The 22,208-nt window shown below is 37.2% G+C and overlaps 1 protein-coding gene across 4 annotated transcripts in view; it reads left to right on the plus strand.

Annotated features, from left to right (window-relative positions):
* The window catches only part of VGLL4 (vestigial like family member 4), a 143,894-nt gene that overhangs the window by 18,793 nt on the left and 102,893 nt on the right, over nt 1-22,208 (plus strand). The gene's annotated exons all lie outside the window — the stretch shown is intronic.

A 22,208-nucleotide genomic window follows, 5' to 3' on the forward strand; every position in this document is an offset into this window, starting at 1 on the left:
CAAGCAGGCCATCATTCAGCATCATTTGTTATAATGTTGATGAGATGCTCTAGGAACTTTTAGTTATATCAATTAGACTATGGTAAAATTGGTTTCATTATGCAATGTTTTGCAGAAAGTCACAGAACCTATTGATGATAAGTGAGGACTTACTAGTACTACCTCCACTAGTAAGTCAGCAAAGAGGTTTTCATTTGGAAAAGGTTTTCCAACCAGTGAAATAGCGTTTCCAAAGCATCAAGTAGTCATAATCAGCCAAACATTTCGCATAGTCAGTAATGCATATTCAAAAACTGCCATGACGCTGCCTCCCACGTATGTGGATGATTCAGGCTCACACTGCCACAAAACAGCTCTTTATATTGCACTTTTGTTTCCAGTTAAGTACCTTGGTTAACTCAAGGAGAGGGTCTGAGCTCCAATGACAGGCTGCTTTGCAAAGTAATGGATCCCTTGTTGCCAAAGTGTTCAAGCAGAGACGAGATGACCACTGTCCAGAGGCATTGTAGAAGGGAATTGGTTGGGTGGGGTCAGATGTGACCTAAGAGTCTGTGAGTCTGTATTAGACCCTAGACCTGTTCAAGGCGAAGATGCTGTTCCATACTGCTTTGGATTCCAAGCATGTACCATTTGGTGTATATGGTCAGCAATTAATAAACACCTTTTGGTAGTAACTAACAGCTGGAGTGAAAAGCTCCTTAGAGAAGGAATTCATTTTTTTAGCACTAGCAAAAATGACTCAGTATAATTAATTATTACTGTTACTACCAATGTGCAAATTCAAAGGAGTACTGTATTCCACTTGATAATTCATAGTTTGCAAAACATTTTATTTGGTGGTTATGACAAGAATCTTTGGGGGCGGCCGGTTAGCTCAGTTGGTTAGAGCATGGTGCTGGTAACACCAAGGTTGCCAGTTCTATCCCCTCATGGGCCACTGTGAGCTGCGCCCTCCTTTAAAAAAAAAAAAAAAAAAAAAAAATCTTTGCAGTAGGCTGAGTGGGAGGTGTCAAAAAAAATTAAGCTTGAAAACGTTTGATGCCTTATTCAAGATTAAAGCTGTGATCATCAGAACAGCAATTAATACATGCGTGTCACCTGTTGCTGGGTAGTGCAGAGTCCTCCTGGGTAGGAAATCACAAGGTCTTGGGGTGTTAGCTTCTCTAACTCCATGTTCCCAAGCCTCCTTTTGATTTTCAAAACAAGGACTGGATTTACTGCCCTTTCTGAAGGTTGGAGTCACAAATAATACGTTCTGTGTTTTCAGTTATTTCCCTTTTGTGAACAGTGGCATTGAAAATATCATCTCCCAGGAATCTATTTTGCTTTAAAAAGCTTAATAAAACATAAAACATAAGGTGGGATAGTATTATGTGCTTATTTAAGGCACTCTATAGGTGTGGTCAGCTGCTTTATTCAAAGTTTGCCTCCCAGGGTAGGCGCCTGACATTTAATGAGAAGGCTGCCCTCCAGAGACAGCTACTACAAATGTCTGTGCTATTTTTGTAGTTTTATATCAGATCAAATTAGCATAATAAATGTTAGAAATGGATCTCCACTGGTGAAAATAATGGCTTGTTAATTAGCATAATGGATGTTGAAAATAGATTCTTCCACCAAGTAGCTCGCTCTTTAGACACTTGAGAATGGTTTATTATGTTTCCCTTAAATGAATATTGCTTGATCTTTAGAAATCCATGCTTTCCTTTAATACACATAAAAAATGCTATGAGGTGTTCTAATGTCATTTGCAGTTCAGTTTAAACTATCAGAGTCAGGAATCCTTGGATGAAGGCAGTTCCTTTTCTTTCATTTGATTCAGATCTTCCTAGATGTCCCCTTTGCCTCCCAGCGTGTTCCTCCCTCATTTCTTGTCCTCTCTCTGCATCTCAAGAATCACTGCCCTAATCAGTATCTTGTCCATATATCCCCGTACAAGCAAACATTCTTTGTTGGATATGTCTTCTAAACTCCTCCTGTGACATTGCTGTCTTCTGCTCCCTCATGGCTGTCAGTGTCCCTTCTGGAAGGTGGTACGTTCATACCTAAACAATGATATCTGTATGGGATCAGATTTCGTGTGGTGTACCTAGGACTACCACCAACTGTAATCTTGTCCAAGAGTTTTTGGGAGTGAAGGGACAGACGGGGGTAGACTGGTGACAAGTGCATGAAGCAACCAAGTCTAAGACTGTAGGGAACAGTGGGAGCCCTAGAGAACAGAAAACCCCTCTACTTCTTTTCAAGAGGTAGCTACCACCCAGCTCTGGCTACTTGTGGCACAGTTGGCTCCTGAGAGCCGATTCTGGGTCTCTTCCCAACTTTGGACATCACGTTGGGAGCTTGAGATCAGTCGTTGTGGGAGTATTTATAACAGGGCAAAAGCTACAGATAGATCAGGGCTTTTGGGTTTTTCCTCCCAACAGAGCCAGTCGGTACCATTTACAGGCATGCCTTGCCTTTATTATGCTTCACAGATGTTGCTTTTTTTACGAATTGAAGGCAAGGCTCTCCCCCCAGCAAAAAGATTATGACTTGCTTCGTTGCGGTGGTCTGGAACCGGATCTGCAATATCTCTGAGGTCTGTCTGTCCCGTGTCACAGGCTCCAGCTGACTGCTTTTACGTGGTAACGTGGGTTTGGATTTGTCAGATATTCTGATTGGTCAAACAAACTGAAACCTGGGTTTTCACATAAAATTTCTAGATTTTAAAAATTTCATGTGAGCCAAATAATAGTTCCCTTGCCAAATGGGACCTGTAAGTATTATCTATATGTGCTTTTTGGTCTAGTCTTAATACTTCTATTAATACAACATAAAATAACAGCAGATTTTTAAAAAAGCGACCCTACATCAGCTTCTCTTCCTTCCCCCACTGTAGCTGTGAATTACTATAGCAATTCTTTAAGAGCTGAAAAAGGTGATATTTATCATTAAACTATCCCCTAGGATAGGTTATTATCTTAATGTGGCAATTAATTTGGATATGTGTATTTTTCCTTCCCAGTCTTCAGATTGTCTGTTGAAAGACAAAGGTTACATCTTTTCTTTACCTTTTTTCTTTCTTAAAGATTAAAGATTTATGTTACACACTTAGGAAGTACTTATTGACTTGGCATTTGATGTGGATATAATTTGTACAAGCAAACATTTGGGGTTTACATTTTTAGAGAAATTGAATTTAGTTTGAAAAAAATCAAATCCTTAGTGGCTTCAGATTTATTGTAACTGCCTTTTTATTGGATCACACTCTTGATTTCTTGTAAATGAAATGAGTAAATCTTTCCATTGGAAATCTGGGGAAATTACCGTTTCTTTTTCTATAACTGCCTTTCTCGTCAAACTTGACATATATGTGCTTTTTCTCCCTCAGAAAAATAATGCTTATATATCACTTTTTCCCATGGAACTTACCTTGTTTATCTGGACTGTAGTTACTTTTTTAATGAACTTGACAAGGGAGGAATCTGTTTTGTTCACTAGTAAGCAAGGGTTGAGAAGAGTGAATTTTCATGTTCTAACAAAAAGGCTAGTTTAGGGTGCTTTGAATAAAACAATTGAAAAGGATATATTTCATTTAGGAATTCAGGACAAACTGGAGTTTTGGAGTAAAATGGCAGCCCGAACACATGCATTTAGCTCGCCTTTTACCAGAAGTCCTTTAAAATAAAAAAATACAGACTATTAGAAAAATCTGAAACACTACTGGAAAACTAGAAAAGGTGCCTACTCAGTAGACCAAAAGTTAGAAAGAATTCCTGGAAAATGGAAAACAGATGGGATTAGAGTGACAGAAGGAAAACAAAAACAAAAATAAAAAAGTATAACCCAAAACACAGGTGCAAAAGAAAACAATTAAAAGCAGAGCTAAGAGTGACAACTATCAACAGGAAGGGGCCCTAGAGCAAAATTCAGGAAATTGAAGTATTCAATTTATAACAGTCACCCCCTGGCTAAGAACTAAGAACTGTACTATCAAGAAAGTGAACATCCTGTCTTGGGAGCATTCCTCATGGTTTAGGGGTCTGAGGGGCCAGCAAAGTAGAGCTTAATATCACCATGGGCAACCCCAGCAAAAAGGATTCTGGGGGAAGCAATGTAAGCTTTCCAGTTGGCAGTATCTACTAAAGTCCTTCATCGCTAGAGGAAAGACTTTCTGAATTTGGCAGGTTTGTATAGTTTTCTCCCAACCTGCCTTCTTGCTTGCTCCCCACTCATATACCCGAAAGCAAAGCCCATCACTGGACACCTCTTATACTCTTACATGGAACCTGTGTTTGACCCTCCCCAAACAGGGTCCCCTGATATTAGAGAGGGAGCATGCATTGCTTGCCCTTGTTGATTGACTCAGTTTTTTATTCTTAAATATGGATGAATATCCAAGGATCGTTGAGGAAAACAAAGAAGATGAAAGAAAAGACCCAGAGTAAGCAGACTTTGGGGAATATAGAAGCTAAAAGCATAGTAGCTTATAGCTTCAAAGAGATTTGAGATAGTGAATAAAATACTTCAATAATAGTAGCCTGCTATGCGAAAAGATCATTTAAATAATACGATTTACAATATGATTATCAAATTTAAAAGATTAAATAGGTCAGCTTGAGAATCGAATGGATGTGATTAAAGACAAAATGAATGATCTGGAAGATAGGTAACAAAACTTTGTAGATAGTACCAGGAAATTAAGAGGTAATCAACCCCAGGACCTTAATATTCATCTCAGGGAGAAGTTCATGTGGGATTACGGCAAAGAAGTATTAAGAAGATTCATTTATTGGAAGAGCAGGAAATAAGAGAACCAAGTGAACAACTAAAATAATAATAATAAAAACAAACCCAAAGTAGAAAGAAAAAACTGATCTCTGTTTTATCTTTATATAGTAAATCTACCCCCCCACCCTGCTGCCCCAATTCAACAGGGGATCTGTTTCGAGACCCCCAGTGGGCACTTGAAACCAAAGATAGTACCAATCCCTATATATACTGTTTTTCCTATACATACATACCGGTGATAAAATTTAATTTATAAATTAGACAGTATGAGATTAACAGCAACAACTAATAAAATAGGACAATTATAACAATACACTGTAATAAAAGTTATATGAATGGCTTAGGGCGATTATTAAGTAAAATAAGGGTTACTGGAATACAAGCACTGAGATACAGAGACAGTAGCTCTGATAACCAAGATGGCTACCAAGTGACTAACGGGCAGGTAGCATATCTAGTGCGCATTTGCTGGACAAAGGGATGATTTATGTCCTGGGTGGAATGGAGTGAGATTTCATCATGCTACTTAGAATGGTGTGCAATTTAAAACTTAGGAATTGTTTATTTCTGAGTTTTCCATGTAATATTTACTGCTGGTAACTGAAACCATGGAAAGCAAAACCACATATAAGGGGGGATTACTGTAAATGAAAATTAATAACCAACAAACCTAAACAGTAAAACTAAAAACTATTTTTAAAAAACCGACCAATAAATTGGTGAATTAAGGAAAAAAAATAAAATATGCAATTTGCAGGACATTAGAAATGAGGAAAGGGACATTACTATGAGTATAGATGAGAGTAATATACAAATATATACACATATAATAGAAAATTTAAAAAATAGATGAAATGGATGATTTTATTTAACCATGAAGAGGTAGAAAATCTGAATTGATCGCTAATTATAGGAAAAATTGAAAAGATAGTCAAAGATAAGCATCCCAAATGCATTTATAGGTGAGTTTTACCAAATTTTCAAGAAACAAATTTCCTTATAAGACTATCCTAGCATATAGCACTTTCTATTTCCTTCTGTAAAGGTAATGTAACCAAGATGCCAAAATTGGACAAGGAAAGCACAAATTATATGTATGTGTTGTAAATCAGTTTCACTTATAACATAGATATGAAAACCCTAAGTTAAAATATTTAAAACCTCAGTCTGGCAGTGTATTAAAGGAGTAACATATCACATGTTTAAGTAAGCTTTTTGCATCACAAGAATGCAAAGATGGTTCAATAATTGGAACTCTTATAATAAATTCTTTGTTATTTTAATAGATTAAAAGAAGAATCCATACAATATTAATGGATGAAGCTCAAAAGTATTTTATGAAATTCAGTATCTATTCATGAGAAAAACTCTTAGCATGATCGGAATTAAAAGAAACTTTCTAAAATTGATAAAAATTATCTGCTAGAAACTTATGAATATATTTAATGGTGCAATAGTTTAAGTCAGGAGCAAGACAACTCGAATAGCATTGAACCTGAGGTTCTAGCTAGTGAATTTTAAAAAAGATATAAAAACTGAAGAGATAGGTAAAACTAATTTTTCAGATGTTTATAACAGTCTATCCGAAAATCATAACAATAAATGGGGGAAAGAACTACTAGCACTAATCAGAGACTTAAATGAGGTGGCTGATAAGAAGAGCGTTAAGAAACATCATTGTCTTTTTCACTTGCAGTGACCAGTGAGAGGTTATCTCTAAAAAAAATCTCATTCACTTATCAACCATAGATACAAAAATGTTAAATACCTAACAAACATGTAAGAGGTATATGAATAAGTTATACAATTATTTAAGGACATAAAGATCTGAATAAAAGGAAATACAAACCATATTTCCAAGTAGGAAGATTCAGTAAAATAAAAATGTTAGTTACATTTAAATTAATATATAGAGATTCAATGTAATCCTAATCAGAATATCAAGAGTAATTTTTAGTTGATAAGCTGATTCTGAAGTTCAAAGTTGTTGAAAAATAAAGGGTAGGGAAGGGAGGGTCTTACTATATCAGACATTAAAGCACTGTAAATTTTATTACTATAATTAAAATGGGGTAATATTGGTATAGGGATGACCTATAGCAGTATTTCTTAAACATGTTTCAAAAGCACAATTCATAGTAACAAAAGCATTTTACAATTTAACCAAGTTTATATAAGCATACATCTGAAACAAATTTCATGAGATAATACTTTATCAGAACTACTCTGCTATTTTCTATTTTATTCTACTTCATTAAAAGACAATGCCAGCAATGGTGGATATGACCCATTAAACTGATTTTAGAAACCACTAACGAGTGGAAACTTGCAATTTGAAAAAACCCCAAGCTGGAGTAATTGAGACAAAATAAAGTTCAGAAATAAATACACACACACACACACACACACGAATTTAATATAAAGGCAAGAATTTAAATCCATGGCGCAATAACGAATTGTTTAAAAAAAGCTACGATAGTTGGCTAATCATTTGGAACAAAGTTAAGTTAGGAAGGTTTCTCACCTCATACTGCACTCCAAAATAAATTTCAGATTAAAGACTTTGTATTCTATATAGGCCTTCAGAATCGACTGACGAACCTATAATGTTTACAACCCAACATCCCGTCGCCCAAGGAGACCTCAAATACTGCCAAATGCAGTTCAGATCAACCAATGCGTACCGTCCACCCATTTTGAACAATGTGTTAGGTTCTACAAGCTCACAGTCTTCAGGTGTAAGGAGACAGTTATATAAACAGCCATGGCACACAGGAGAGTGTTGATCACCCTGAGACATTTCCAAAGGATTAGGACACTTTTAAGGAGAAAGAGACTGTCTGAGAGAACAAGGAGAGGTTCATGGAGAAGGTAGAATTGGAGAGCAGTGAGGAGTAGGAATGGAGAGTGATGCCGTATTCCCAGCAGTGGACACAGCATCAGCACAGACGTCGAGATAGACGGTGCGTGGTGTTTCTGGGGAATGATTGTCCTGTTGGTGGGAGGAAAATGGACATAAACGTGGGGAGTAGTAGGAGGCTAGTATAGGCAGAGCTGTGAGTGCTGGTGTGAGGGAGCTCTGGTTGAGTCAGTAGGTAACGAAGAGCCACTAATGGATTTTGAGTAGGGGAATGAGGTGAAACCCCTGCCCCCCTCGCCCCTCCAAAAAACAAACCAAACAAAAGCACACAACACAAAAAAACACACTGATTTTGTGGCAATTAAGAGATTAAAAGTATGTATTTAACTTACGAGATCTGACACTATAAAAAATATTAAGCTAGTAGGCGTTGAATACTTTGATTAAGGATACTTGAATATATTTGTTGTTATTAGAAAACCAATCATTCTTTATTTATTTAAACTTTTACTTATTTAAGTGTGGTTTCCCAGGACTCAGCTCCAAGTCAAGTGGTTGTTTCAATCTAGTTGTGGAGGGCACAGCTCACAGTGGCCCATGAGGGAATTGAACCGGCAACCTTGGTGTTAAGAGCACCTCGCTCTAACCAACTGAGCTAACCGGCTACCAGAAAAACCAGTCATCCTTTGAAAGAAACTACCTTTATAGAGGTTTTTGTATTTCAGGAACATTTAGAGAAGCCAAATTAAGATGAATGAACAGTAAAATAAAAAAATAAAAAACACCCAAAAATCGTGAGGGTCTATAGCTCCTGGGCTTTGTGACAAAGAGCCCAACTAAAGAAATTTGATCTAGACCAGTTCTAGTATAATTCTAACCTCCAGTGGAAGCAGTGAGGGGATTTTTACAAGACTTCATCTATTCAAAAAGCATTATGGAGGGCCAGATTTCTACAGAGAACCATGTTAAGCTTTGAACAGAACACATTAAAATGTCTAAAACACAACTCATACTTAATATCTTGCAAGAGATAGACTAATAAGCAATTGTATTAGTTTTCAATTGCTGCTGTAACAATGACCACAAACATAGTGGCTCAAAGCAGCACCCAGTTATTTTATTGTGCATTGGTCTTAATGTGGCTTCTCTAAATGTTTCTGACCTTAGCAATTTTGTTTTGACTATGGCACTTTAGGTTCACTTTTCCCCTTTATGTCCTTCTGTCTGAGCTTTAGAAGAATTTCAAAGATAAATTGCAGAGGGCTCCTTTAGCTTTGCGTGAGTACACCATCTTTTCTTAGTCTTTCTGTATTAAATTTTAAGCTATTATTATTTTTTTTTCTAAAAACAGAGCATTCTGGTCCCTGAAGAGGTAGGTAATGCAGTTTGAGGGCAGGCCCTGCTTGTCTATGTCCACAACACCTTACTTTTTTCTCTGTAAATATAAACCTTATAAGCAAAAGAAAAGCCTTATGAATATTTGTATTATAACTGAGTATGTTCCATCAGGAGGATTTTAAGTAAAGGCAGTAAATTATTTTTGAGACTGGTTACAAATCTAGCTGTTCGGATTGTAGAAGAGTAGATGTTGTTTACCGATTTTTCAAGAGTACAGAGTGAAAATGTAAAGGAATTGATACCTGTCCTTGCAGTGTGTGCGTAAGAACATATTTAGAGAATGTGTCAGACTTTTTCTTCTATGGATTTGATTATTTTTCATAGTATTGAACTTGAATTTCAGTTGAGATTTATGGAAGTCTAATGATTTGATTTTTACATGTCATGTATGTGACACAGATAATTTTATAAATAAGTTAATGTCCTAATGTTAATGGCATGAGGGAGTAGCTTGGTTAAAGCTTATCAACTAGAAGATAATCAGTTGAGGTTGAATGTGTGTACAGTTTAACATGTGTGTTCTATGGGTGAGTAAATTGTTTATATTGTGGAGGGGAGGGAAGGGTTTAAAAAATACTTGGATTTCCATCGAATTTTGATATTATTGGTTAACCTTGGCTATTGTTGAACTTTAAAATGTACACAACCATAGTGTCATGAGTGAGGATTCTCAATCCCCTAAACTTTGTTCGTAAATGTCATAATATTTATGCGCTGTGCTGTTTTCTAGTGAGGTCGGTGAGCTGTTTTACAACAGTGTTGGGAAGTGCCAAAGGCTGGTTTTGGCATTTGATGGGTGTTATCCTACTGGAAGAGTTGACACGTAAAAATTTGATGTAAGGTTTTATAATGGATGCTGCACCACCCAGCTCCTGCTTGCTGCTTGTTGCTTGTCACGTGCAAGCCCGTGGTTCTCAACTGTTAGCCTTCAGCTGAAGGGAGTCTGGCCTTCCAGGCTCACCCCGCTTCCTGGGTGCAGCCTGCTTGCCATGTCTGGTAGATGAAGGAGTACAAAGGTCCAGCTAACGCTCTTTCCCTCTGAAGGGTCATCCCTCCTCAGAGCTCACTGTGGGGTAGGCTGAGGCCCTGTTATGGCTGCTGTGTCATAGCCTAATTTGTCTGTGAGCTCCTGTCTCCTTCCCTTCTCCCACAGGGCGATCCTGAGAGCACTGTCCTACAAACTTCCTGCACACTATCTCCCTCTCAGTCCTCTTTCTAGGGAATCCAACTTGCAGAACATCTCTACTTCCCTTTGAGGCCTTGGGTGCAAACAGATGCCAATTTAGGGTTACAGGATGGATAGGGTCTTGATTATCCTCTTGTTCAATCTTCCCTCTAATGCAGAGGTGCCTTCTGTAGTCTTGATATTTGACTATCTTCTTCTTGAATGTAAGAGATGGAGCGTTGACTTCATCACATTGTCAGTTAGATACTTTGAGGAGTTAGAACAGGTTTACTATTGAGTGGAATGTTCATCAATGTAACTTTCATTCCTTGGATACACTTCTACTCCCCGCTGCTCAGAATGTCTCTTCAAGTCCTTGGAATCGTCCCAATTTCCACCCTTGGGATATTTGAAGAAAGTTTTATTTCCCCTAAATATTCTCAGATCCTATTGAAATGCCTCCTTTTCTTTACCTATTTATTATATGATGCTTTCTTTTTTTCTCCTCCCAGCTTTATTCAGGTATAATTGACAAATAAAAATTGTATACACTTGAGGTATACAGTGTGGTGGTTTGATACACGTGTACATTGTGAAATGATACCCACAATCACGTTAAGTTAACACATCCATCACCTCACATAATTTTTTTTTTTGGTCGAGAGAACACTTAAGATCTATTCAGTTAGCAAATTTCATGTATACCATACCATATTATCAACTATAATCACCATTCTGTACATTAGATCTCCAGAACTTATTCACCTGTGTTTGTGCCCTTTGACCAACATCTCCCCATTTCTCCCAGTTCCTGGCAACCATGTTTCTACTTTGTTTCTTATGTTTGCCTTTTTTAGATTCCACATATAGGTAAAATCGTACAGTATTCGTCTTTGTCTGACATATTTCACGTAGCATGCCTTCCAGATTCATCCATGTTATCACAAATACCAGGATTTCTTTTTTGTGGTGAATAATATTTCATTGTATGCATTTACACATCACATTTTCTTTACTCATTCATTTGTTTATGAAGACTTAGGTTGTTTCCTCATCTCGATTATTGTGGATAATGCTGCGATGAACGTGGGATTGCAAATATCTCTTTGAGATACTATTTTTTCATTTCCTTTGTATATATACTCAGAAGTGGGATTGCTGGGTCGTATGGCAACTCTGTTTTTAATTTTTTGAGGAAACTCCATACTGTTTTCTATGGTTTCTGCACCAATTTACCTTCCCAGCGACAGTTGATAGCTTGTCTTTTTGATAATAACCATCCCAACAAATTCTGAAGTGACATCCCATTGTGGTTTTGATTTGCTTTCCCCTGATGGTTAGTGATATTGAGCATTGTTTCATATACTTGTTGGCCATTTGTATGTCTTTGGAAAAACGTCTATTAAGGTCCTTTGCCCGTTTTTTAATTGGGTTATTTGTTTTTTTGCTATTGAATTATATGAATTCCTTATATATTTTGTATATTAACCCCTTATCGGATATATGGTTTGCAATTTTTTTTCCTATTTCATGGGTAGCCCTTTCATTTCGTTAAATTTTTTTTTTTTTTTAAGATTTTATTGGGGAAGGGGAACAGGACTTTATTGGGGAACAGTGTGTACTTCCAGGCCTTTTTTCCAAGTCAAGTTGTTGTCCTTTCAATCTTAGTTGTGGAGGGTGCCGTTCAGCTTCAAGTTGTTCTTTCAGTCTTAGTTGTGGAGGGCGCAGCTCAGCTCCAGGTCCAGTTGCTGTTGCTAGTTGCAGGGGGCACTGCCCACCATCCCTTGTGGGACTTGAGGAGTTGAACCGGCAACCTTGTGGTTGAGAGCCCACTGGCCCATGTGGGAATCGAATCGGCAGCCTTCGGAGCTAGGAGCATGGAGCTCTAACAGCCTGAGCCACCGGGCCAGCCCTCGTTAATTTTTCTTTTGCTGTGCAGAAGCTTTTTTGTTTGATGTAGTCCTACTTGTTTATTTTTGCTTTTGTTTTCTGTACTTTTGGTGTCGAATCCAAAAAAACTTTGCCAAGACCAATATCAAAGAGCTTATTCCATATGTTTTCTTTTAGGAGTTTCATGGTTTCAGATCTTAGTTTAAGTCTTTAACTCAGTTGATTTTTGTATATGGTATAAGGATTAAATTTCATTCTTTGGCATGTAGCTGTCCTCCCAGCACGGTTTATTAAAGAGTCTATCCTTTCCCCATTTTGTATTCTTGGCACACTTGTCATATATTAGTTGACCATTTATATGTAGGTTTATTTCTGGGGTCTTGATTCTGTTCGTTGGTCTTTGTATCTTTTAATGCCAGTACCATACTGTTTTGATTCTGTGGCTTTGTAATATAGTTTGAAATCAGGGAGTGTGGTGCCTCCAGCTTTCTTCTTTCTCAAATACTGGTTTGGCTATTCAAGGTCTTTTGTGATTCCATATGAATTTTGGGATTTTTAAAATTTTGTATGAAAAATGCAGTCAGAATTTTGATAAAGATTGCGTTGAATCGGTAAATGGCTTTGGATAGTGTGGACATTTTAATTATATTAATTCTTCCAATCCATGAACACAAGAAATCTTTCCATTTATTTGTGTCTTCAGTTTCTTTTGTCAATGTCTTAATAGGTTTTAGCGTACAGGCCTTTCACTTCCTTGGTTAAATTTCTGAATCCCTTATCATTCTTAATTGTGTTCCAAGTTTTCTTTATTTTTTCTTTTTAATGTGGTTCAGACCAGTCCTTTGTCATATTACTACATTTTCCATACATATTATTAGCTGTTACTCCAATTTAGGACCTTTGCACTAGCTGCTTTCTGTATCTGAAATACTCTACTCCCACATCTGAGTTGCTGCCTCTTTCTTCATTTGCGGCCCTCAGCTTGAGTGTCCCCCAGGGCCACAGTTTGACGTTCATGAGTCTGTGCCACTCTTACCTTTGTTTGCACCTTTCTTCATTAAAAAGTATTAAAAATTGTATTATATTTTATGGTTGTGTTGGTATAAAGATGAATATATTGATATCATCTATTAGAACATCCTCTTTAGCATAACAGTTCACACTTTTCTTATGATTTTGAAAACAAACCATTTTCATGACTCCAAAATACGGAGGTCTGTGGGTACTGTGCCTAAGGGAAAGTCAACACGATTGTCTACCCCTCAGAGCTGTGTCATGCTCTGTCACGTGGTTCTGTGGGACATAATGCTTTCTATGGGAATTAATTGCTTTCTCTTTTCTATTGTTTCTCATGTTAGTTTATTATTTTCAAGTAGGTGCAAGTTCTTGAGGGTAAGGTTCTATATTTCAATTTTTCATAGTGTCTAGTACATGTAGAACTCTTACTAGGGACTTGGTTTTGGTTAATTGGTTGAGGAAAAAGAATTTTAGAAGGGGAGCTAATTCTAGGGAAAAGATGACAAAACTTAATATCAGATTAGATTATTATTTCTAGACATATGAATTTGGAATCTATTCCCTAAAGAATAATTATCAACTCCGTGGGAATGGGTTGTGTCTGAGGGAGAGCATACCACAGCATATTAGAACAAGGCAGTATGATGAACCTTGGGAAGGGGCAAGACGGGAGGTGTAAGCTGGGGAGGGATGCTACCATTTACTGAGTACTTGTACAGTGGTGTGGCTGTTTTCACATTTAATCCCCACAGTAATCCCACCCATCCATCCATTCATTCTACTGACTTACTGAATGTTTATGCAATGTCAGATGCCACGCTAAGTAATGAGGTAGAGAGCATCCTCTCCATTTGGCAGAGATAGGGACTTTGCTTGACATCTCACAGCAATTTGGTGGCAGAGATGGAATGGGAAACCAAATTTGCCTGACCTCGTTGTATATATTCTTTCCTCTGTGCTGCTTTAGTGTAGGTGAGCATTACATTGACTATCGGGAATTAATCACGCAAATTTTTAGAATTTTGTTTAGGAGCTTGGCATAAGTTCTGTAGATGAGATAAAAATGGCTAAATGGTGTCCATCAAGACAGCCCGTGGTGTTTTCCCACAATGCTCCGTGCTCCCCTTCTGGAATCAATCTTGGTGTATTACAGGACCTTATGTTTTAGTATAGTGCCTTGGAGCACCGGTTATCGCTGTGTCTGTCTGTCCTGTCCCCCATACATTTTGATCTCTCAGAGTATCCTTGTGTAGTACCATAAGCAAAATAATTTTTTTAAAATTTTAAACTGAATATTGTTATTTCTCTTAGTAGGTAGGAATTTGGTAGTGTTTTTGGGATATTTGATTATCAGATTGCTGTGGAAGATAGCACATAGTAGTAATAATAAGGAATACTTAAAAATGAGATGGCTTTTCTTGGGAACATCCTTTTTTTAATTTATTTTTTATTATTATTTTTTTTTTTTGGGGGGGAACATCCTTTTGCAATATTTAAAAAAAAATGAGTATACTTAAAAATTTGTTTAATGAAAAATTGCCAGCATAAATAAGTAGGGAGAACATTATAATGGATGCCCTTGTACCTTTCAACTTGATTAAGATGATGTGTTTAGGGTCTCAGCTAAACAAAAGCCAGTTTAAAAGGAAAGAAACAGGGGCAGCTAGTTAGCTCAGTTGGTTAGAGCGGGGTGCTTTTAACAAGGTTGCCAGTTCGATCCCCACATGGGCCACTGTGAGCCGTGCCCTCCACAACTAGATTGAAACAACTACTTGTCTTGGAGCTGATGGGTCCTGGAAAAACACACTGAAAATAAATAAAAGTTAAAAAAAAAAAAAAAAGAAACGTTGTGACCGGGAGCAGTGTTCCTGCTGAAAGTTGATTAGTAAGTTCAGAATTAATACTGTGTTATCTCTGGACTGAAAAATACCATGATAGTTAAGTATTTAGTTATGGGTCAGAGGCATTTTATTTGGTGTGAATCTTTAGGGATTCTATTCTTGAGAACTGAGATCTGAAAACAATGGTTTCCACTGAAGCTTAGCCCATGGAATTAGTGATTTAAATTATAAAACAATGTGACTACAACATTAAATGAAAATGTAAAAAATGATTACCTGGGTGTTCTTTTTGTTCACATATCTATTTATTACAGCACTTTTAAAACTTTACAGTCTGTTTTTTTAAAAAATCTAACAATTCATATTCATACTCACTCATGGGAATATAAATGAACAGACTGTTCATACTTATTAACTCAGTAGTTCTAGGAATTTATCCTGAGAAAAATAGTCTGAGATTTGCACAGTGATGCTTATTGTAGCATCGTAAAATATTGAAAACATCTTAAATAGTTAACAATAAAACTGCACATATGGTATGACACTAATTCTGCCAAAAATGTGTACGTGTCGTATAGGAGAAAACAAGTATCAGTTTTAGCTGTTGTTATCTCCTAGGGTAGGATTATGAGTGATTTTTATTTGATTTCATATTTTTTCTATATTTCCAAAAAATTTAATGGATTAAATATAAAATTATCAGACATGTTAACTTATTTCACAGTGTTCTTATGGAGTCAATGTAACATAATTTACTTATTACTTATTAACCCTTTTATTAAATGGGTTGCTTATAAGCAGTTACTGTAGATAGTGACTGTTATCTTGCCTTACAGCATTTTTCTTCTTTTTCATTATTTCCTAATTCCAAGAAGAAGTTTACTGGGTAAAAGTATATAAATTCTTCAGTGTTTTTTTTATATAGCTTTCTAAAATGTTTGTACAAATTTACTATAACACAAAATAGTTACATTTGTATCATTTTCACCTGTATTGGATATTGGCCTCTCTTTTTTTTTTCTTCAACGTTTGATTCAATAGCGGAAATATTGTATGTCAGTGCTGCATTCCTTTATACTTCTTTGATTATTAACTGAGATGACTAGCCCATAGGTGTTTTTAAATTATTTTTCAGTTGCACGAATCCATGGGGATTTCGAATTATTCATGCTCCCTGGTCTGTGTAGATAGTTGTCGTCTGGGTCTAGGACACACAGGAGAGTCATCCTGGGACCACTTTTCACTTTGACCTGCAGATTCCTTCATCTTTCTCCTGCAGATTCCTTTATCGTTCTCCTGTGTCCTGTGTCTCATGTGTTTCTCTTTCCGATTTACTCCCTATTTTAAAAGAGCTTGTCCTGAGAAAGCTTGTGTAAGATAAGTGTTTTGAGATATTGCAGAAAACACCTTTATTCTACAACCCCATTTGATTGATAATTTATCTGGGTATAGAATTCTTATTTGGAAATATTCCTTCACAATTCTGGAGGCAGGCTCCATTGCCTTCTAGCATTATATTAGTGTTAGGAAATCTGAAGCTATTCTGATTTCTTATATGTTAATATGTGACCAGTTTTTTTCTCTTTGGAAACTTTTTGAATTTTCTTTTTGTCCCCAGTGGTTTTGAAATTTTGCAGTGCTGTGACTTGTGGGATTTTTTTGATCCATTCTATTGGAGACTCAGTAAGCTCCCTTTATTTGGAAACTCATCCCTGGGAAAATTTCTTAAATAATTTCATTGGTTAATCTTTCTTTCTTTCTTTTTTTTTTTTAAGATTTTATTGGGGAAGGGGAACAGGACTTTACTGGGGAACAGTGTGTACTTCCGGGACTTTTCCAAGTCAAGTTGTCCTGTGTTTTCAGTCTTAGTTGTGGAGGACGCAGCTCAGCTTCATGTCCAGTTGCCGTTGTTAGTTGCAGAGGGCGCTGCCCACCATCCCTAGCAGGAGTCGAACTGGCAACCTTGTGGTTGAGAGGATGCGCTCCAACCAACTGAGCCATCTGGCCACCCAAGAGCTGAGCGGCAGGTCATTGACTTCATTCTAGTTGCAGAGGGCGCAGCTCTCTGGCCCATGTGGGAATCGAACCGGCAACCCTGTTGCCCAGAGCTCACGCTCCAACCAACTGAGCCACCCGTCCACCCGTCATTGGTTATTTTTCTTATCTTTATTTTCTTTCTTTTCTCCTTCTGGCAATTTCATTTTTCAACTGTTGGAACTTCTGGACTTTTAATTTTTTTCACCTTTCTCTCCCTTTTTGCTTCTTGACTTTTTGTTCTTTCTGGAAGATTTTTCTCAACTTTATTTTCCAATCCTTCTGTTAATTATTTTTAAAACTTCTATCATATTTTTAATTTTCTAGAGCTCTTTCACAGATGCTATCTCTCTGAGGCAACTGATATCTTTTTAAAAGTTTTCTTCTTGCATAGTCTTTGTGTCCTTGGATTGCTTTTTGTTTGTTTGGTCTCCATCTTCCATGTTAACAGCTTTACTCAAATATCTGGTTGTCTGTTCATGATTAGGTCAGGACAGAAATTACTGCTTTTGATAGAAGGGGAGGGGCACTTGAACCCTGAGCTCCACTGTAGGGTGATGTTTGAGGACCATCTGTTGGGGAGGAACTTGCAGTGTCAATATCATGTGTCTTTCATCTTGGGCTGGTGAAGTTTCTCAGAGCTTCCCGGAGTTCACAGTCTGACTGCCAGCATTCTGGGAGCCAAGTGGAAGATGTGTAATCAGTCTGCATGTTAACGTGGTTAAGGCTTAAAGTAGCATGAAATTGTGAATACTCAAGTCCATTGTTCACTATTCCCTTACCCCGTATTTTAAAAAATAGCTTTATTGAGCTATTGAGATTGATATACCATAAAGCCAATTTAAAGTGTACAATTCAATGGTTAGTATAATACCAAAGTAGTATATTTGCAATGTCGTGTAACCTTTATTTCTTTTTTTTTTGTCGTGTAACCTTTATTTCTTTTTTACATTTTGTTGAAATATATTTGATGTATAACATTGTGTAAATTTAAGGTATATAACATGTTGATTTGATACATTTATGCGTTGTAATATGATTGCCATTGTAGCAATAGTAAGCACCTCTCTCATGGCACATTTTTTTTGTGTGGTGGGAATAATTTAGATCTAGTCTTTTAGCAAGTTTGATAATTATACAGTATTATTATCTATATTTAGTATGCTGTACACTAGATCTCCACGATCTGTTTGTCTAGTAGTTGCAAATTTGTATTCTTAAACGTTTCTCCTATTCTAGTACCCCCCCCCCGCTCCTGATAACCACCATTTCACTTTCAGTTTTTATGAGTTTAGCTTTTCTTAGATTCCACATGTAAGTGAAACTTACATTTCTTAGATTCCACATACAAGTGAAACATACATTTCTTTTTATAGCATTCGTTATGTCCTGATATTATATAGTTGTGCGTCGTCTCTCTCCATCATTGGAATGTAAGTTCTATGAGGGCTGGGAATTTGTCTTGTTCACTGCTGAGGCCACAGCATCTAGAACAGTGTCTGGTCTGTGATAGGTTTCCAACCATTATCTGTTTAATGCCTGGAGTTTCGCTTGGAATGTGTATTTGAGATTCCTTCCCTTTCCAAACTCTTCTTTTACTCTCACCTTTTGTACACGATTGTGAGGCTGCTTGTTGAAGTAGAAAAACACTGAGCTAATGATGGAATTTGGACTAAATCTACAATGTTTCAGAGACCTGTTTTTTAGTCCTTGCTCTGCCAATAAATGTTATTTATTTAACCTTTCCATATTCCATTTTTCTTAGTGGGACTAATACCTGCTCTGCCGGCTTCAGCAGAGGTTCCTGTGAGATGATCTTGTGAAAGTACTTTAAAAAGTACACAATGCCGTGGTAATACAGTGTGTGTAAAATTTAGGAACAAACTTGTTAGCTTATTTTCAAGCCCGTAGCTTTTGAAAGTTGGCATTGTTAAGGGTAAGAGAACTAGCCTTGCAGGCAAGTAGAATAAGTAATGTATGCACTGAGTTAATGAGTAATAAGAGAGTCTTGTCTGTGGTGCTATCTTCGGGGATTAGCGCTGGTGATAGATTATTGTGGTGTAGGAAGGTGATCATACAGCATTTGAAGAAAATACGTTTACCTTCCGGGTGTTTAAAAAAACTATCCAGTGGCCAAATGTATGTAGTTAACTAGTGACAACTAGCTAAGGAAACAGTACCATGTTTTTGGTAACCAGCTACTATATTATTCCTTGTTTTCATCCTTAGGTTAGTTGAGGTGAATTTGAAAAAGGGGATACAGGTAAAGAGGATTCCAGGGTTCCTTCTTTCCAAACTAATAATTATTTGGCATTGAACTTCCTGTTCAGTTACATTTATTGATAAATATTTGTCAGGATGTGGAGAACCAAGAACCTAACCGCAGGAGTTGGCCCTCAGCTTGGTTTTATCAGGCCTCTGAAGATACAGGAGTCAGTTGCTATGCTTAAAATGTACTCATTCTTGTCTATCCCAACCTTTTCCCCATAGTTTTTTTGTCTTTTTCCCTCGGTTGAACCTCAAGTCATGGCATATTATGTCAGAGATCCATACAAAGCCCTCCTCTGATTGACTGACTTATCCCTATTTTCCATCCCACCCCCATGAGCAGTCATCCCAATGTGTTTAGTGTATATATCTGGGTGCTGCAACTTTCTTTTTTCCCCAACCCTTTCTCTCTTGAGTCATTCATTCAACAAAGTAGGTGTTGAGCACCTGTTCTGTGTTTGGCACTGTGGGCTCGGGGACATCCCAGTGAGCGGTCCAGAAGTCCTGCCCTTATGAAGTTACATGGTGCTTTCAACTCTCTTCAGTCTGAGATGCCAGTTTTAATGGCCTCCAATATAAAATCAAAGTATGTAATGAAATAATCCATGACTATCTTGACTAAAGTTCAGTGATTTTTGTTCATATTTTAAAAAGGTAGTTGCACTCTAAATTTTTTTCTGAGAAATTAAACTTTAATTCTTTTACCTCTGAATGACCCACCCCTTCATCGATTTTCTTTTGCCCTGATTGGGTCAGTGGGACTCCATAAGGAAGGGTTTCTTCCCTTTGCTGAATGGCAGAGATGTGCTATGAAACCTGACCTGGGAGAATAGATGAGAGAGAATTTGCTGTTTTAAGTTCAGTTCTATGAGTAACTGGCTTAAGAATTCAGTGTGATGTCTGCCCTTTCTTTTTCAATTAAGATGAAGAGTTCATTCTCTTTTTTCCTTTTATAGATGTTTTTATTGGTAACTTCTTCAGTAAATGTTTATAAATGGAAGGCTTTTATTTCTCATAATTGGCTGCCTCTGCTTGTCTGTAGATCATTAAAAAATGCATAAACAGAGCCAGGAGACTCGGTATCAATAGCAGTGTAGCTTTGAGTCAGTCACTTAACCTGATTGGTTCCGAGTCCTCCTCACCTGTAAAATGAAGGGGCTGGAGAAATCTCTTTGAAAGTCTCTTGCTGTGCTAAAAATTGTAGCAAAGTCTCAGCGATAGAATGATGCTAGGAGCTCGGGATGCATATGTTGTTACCTTGCAGACGTTTGACAGGTGATGTTTGCACAGGTTTTGACTTGGAAATCTGCATCTGTGCTGGGAGACTGGGGGAATTGTGAAGAATTTGCCTGGGACATTGCTCCAGGGATAGTGAATGAGAACGAAGATGTTTTTAAACATAAGAAAATAATAGGTTTGTAGAATTTACAACAGGGAGGGGTGGGGGGAAAACACTAAATAGAAGCATATGCTTTCTTCTCCAGCTATTTTAATACTGAGAGTACTCTTAGAAAATCAGGTTACTGCCTGAGCGTCTGCAAGATCTTTGCATCCTGAATTCATTTGTACTTCAATTCTAGTTTTGTAGTTAAATAGCCTGTGTAACTAGGTAAATAGGTTTTGCTTTACAAAGAGGATCCGTAATTGCCCTCTCTATGGGATGATGATTGGAAGTAACCACAAACTTTCAGAAAGTCCAACAGTTCTCACTGGTTTCCTAATTCTATACCTCTGCTGCATGATGCTGTGTGCTTTTGGGAATCAAGGAATTTAGAGAAATAGGGAGAGAAGAGTAAAGGGTACAAACTTTCAGCTATCAGATGAATAAAGTCTGGGGATTTACTGTACAATATGGTGACTATAGTTAATAATACTGTATTATTGATATTTGCTAAGAAAGTAGAACCTAAGTGTTCTCACCAAAAAAAAAAAAAAAAAAAAAAGAAAGAAAGAAAGAAAGAAAGAAAAATATAAATATGTGAGGTGGTAGATGTGGTTAAATTAATTAAATAATCAGATGAGGTGAATCCTTTTACAGTGTATACATGCATCAAATCCATGGTGTACATTTTAAATATCTTACAATTTCATGTCAATATACCTCAATAATACCGAATGTTGGAGAACAGTGTGTTTTTCCAGGGCCCATCAGCTCCAAGTCAAGTCGTTGTCCTTCAATCTAGTTGTTTTCAATCTTTAGTTGCAGGGACCGACCATCCCATGTAGGAATTGAACCCTCAACCTTGTTGTTGAGAGATCAAACTCTTAACCACTTGAGCTCATCTGGCCGCCCCTCAGGCAGCTCATTGTCTTCAATCTAGTTGTGGAGGGCGCAGCTCACTGGCCCATGTGGGAATCAAACCGGCAATCCTGTTGTTCAGAGCTCGAGCTCTAACCTGCTGAGCCATCCAGCCGCCCCAGAAATTTTTTAAAAATTAAGAAAATAAAAGAATTTAGACAACTTTGCCAGGAAATAAGTCTTCCTCTGCTTTGTAGAAGATCAGCAAATGTCCAAAGGGATTTCATCTGCCTGGCAAACAAATAGAGATTTGGCACTTTTGTGATACAATTTAATGACAGGGTAGAGCAGGGAGTGAAGAATGAAACAAAGGTTAGGTTAGTAAATGTAATAATGATCAGATTGGTGAATATCAAAAACTTGGCTAGAATTGTAGGCAAGTATCCTATTCCTTTTTTTAAAATGCTAGGCATTTGGAAAACTTATTTTTAAAAAGAGGCGTGGGCCTGGGATCCTGGGCTTTGAGCCAGGGTCTGGCTTCATGGAATTTTCTTAGTGGAGGTTAAAAAAAAAAAAGTGAATTTTTAGATGATACATTCTCAGAATGAGACCCTTGAGGAAGCATATGGCTGCATAGAATATATTCTCTACCTCTGCTCTTCCATTGTGGTCTGTGGCATCAGCTGGGAGCGTGTTAGAAATGTAGTCATGGTTGTCACAGGA

This window comes from Rhinolophus sinicus, linkage group LG10 (assembly GCF_036562045.2).
Source record: "Rhinolophus sinicus isolate RSC01 linkage group LG10, ASM3656204v1, whole genome shotgun sequence".
Classification (NCBI taxonomy): domain Eukaryota; kingdom Metazoa; phylum Chordata; class Mammalia; order Chiroptera; family Rhinolophidae; genus Rhinolophus; species Rhinolophus sinicus.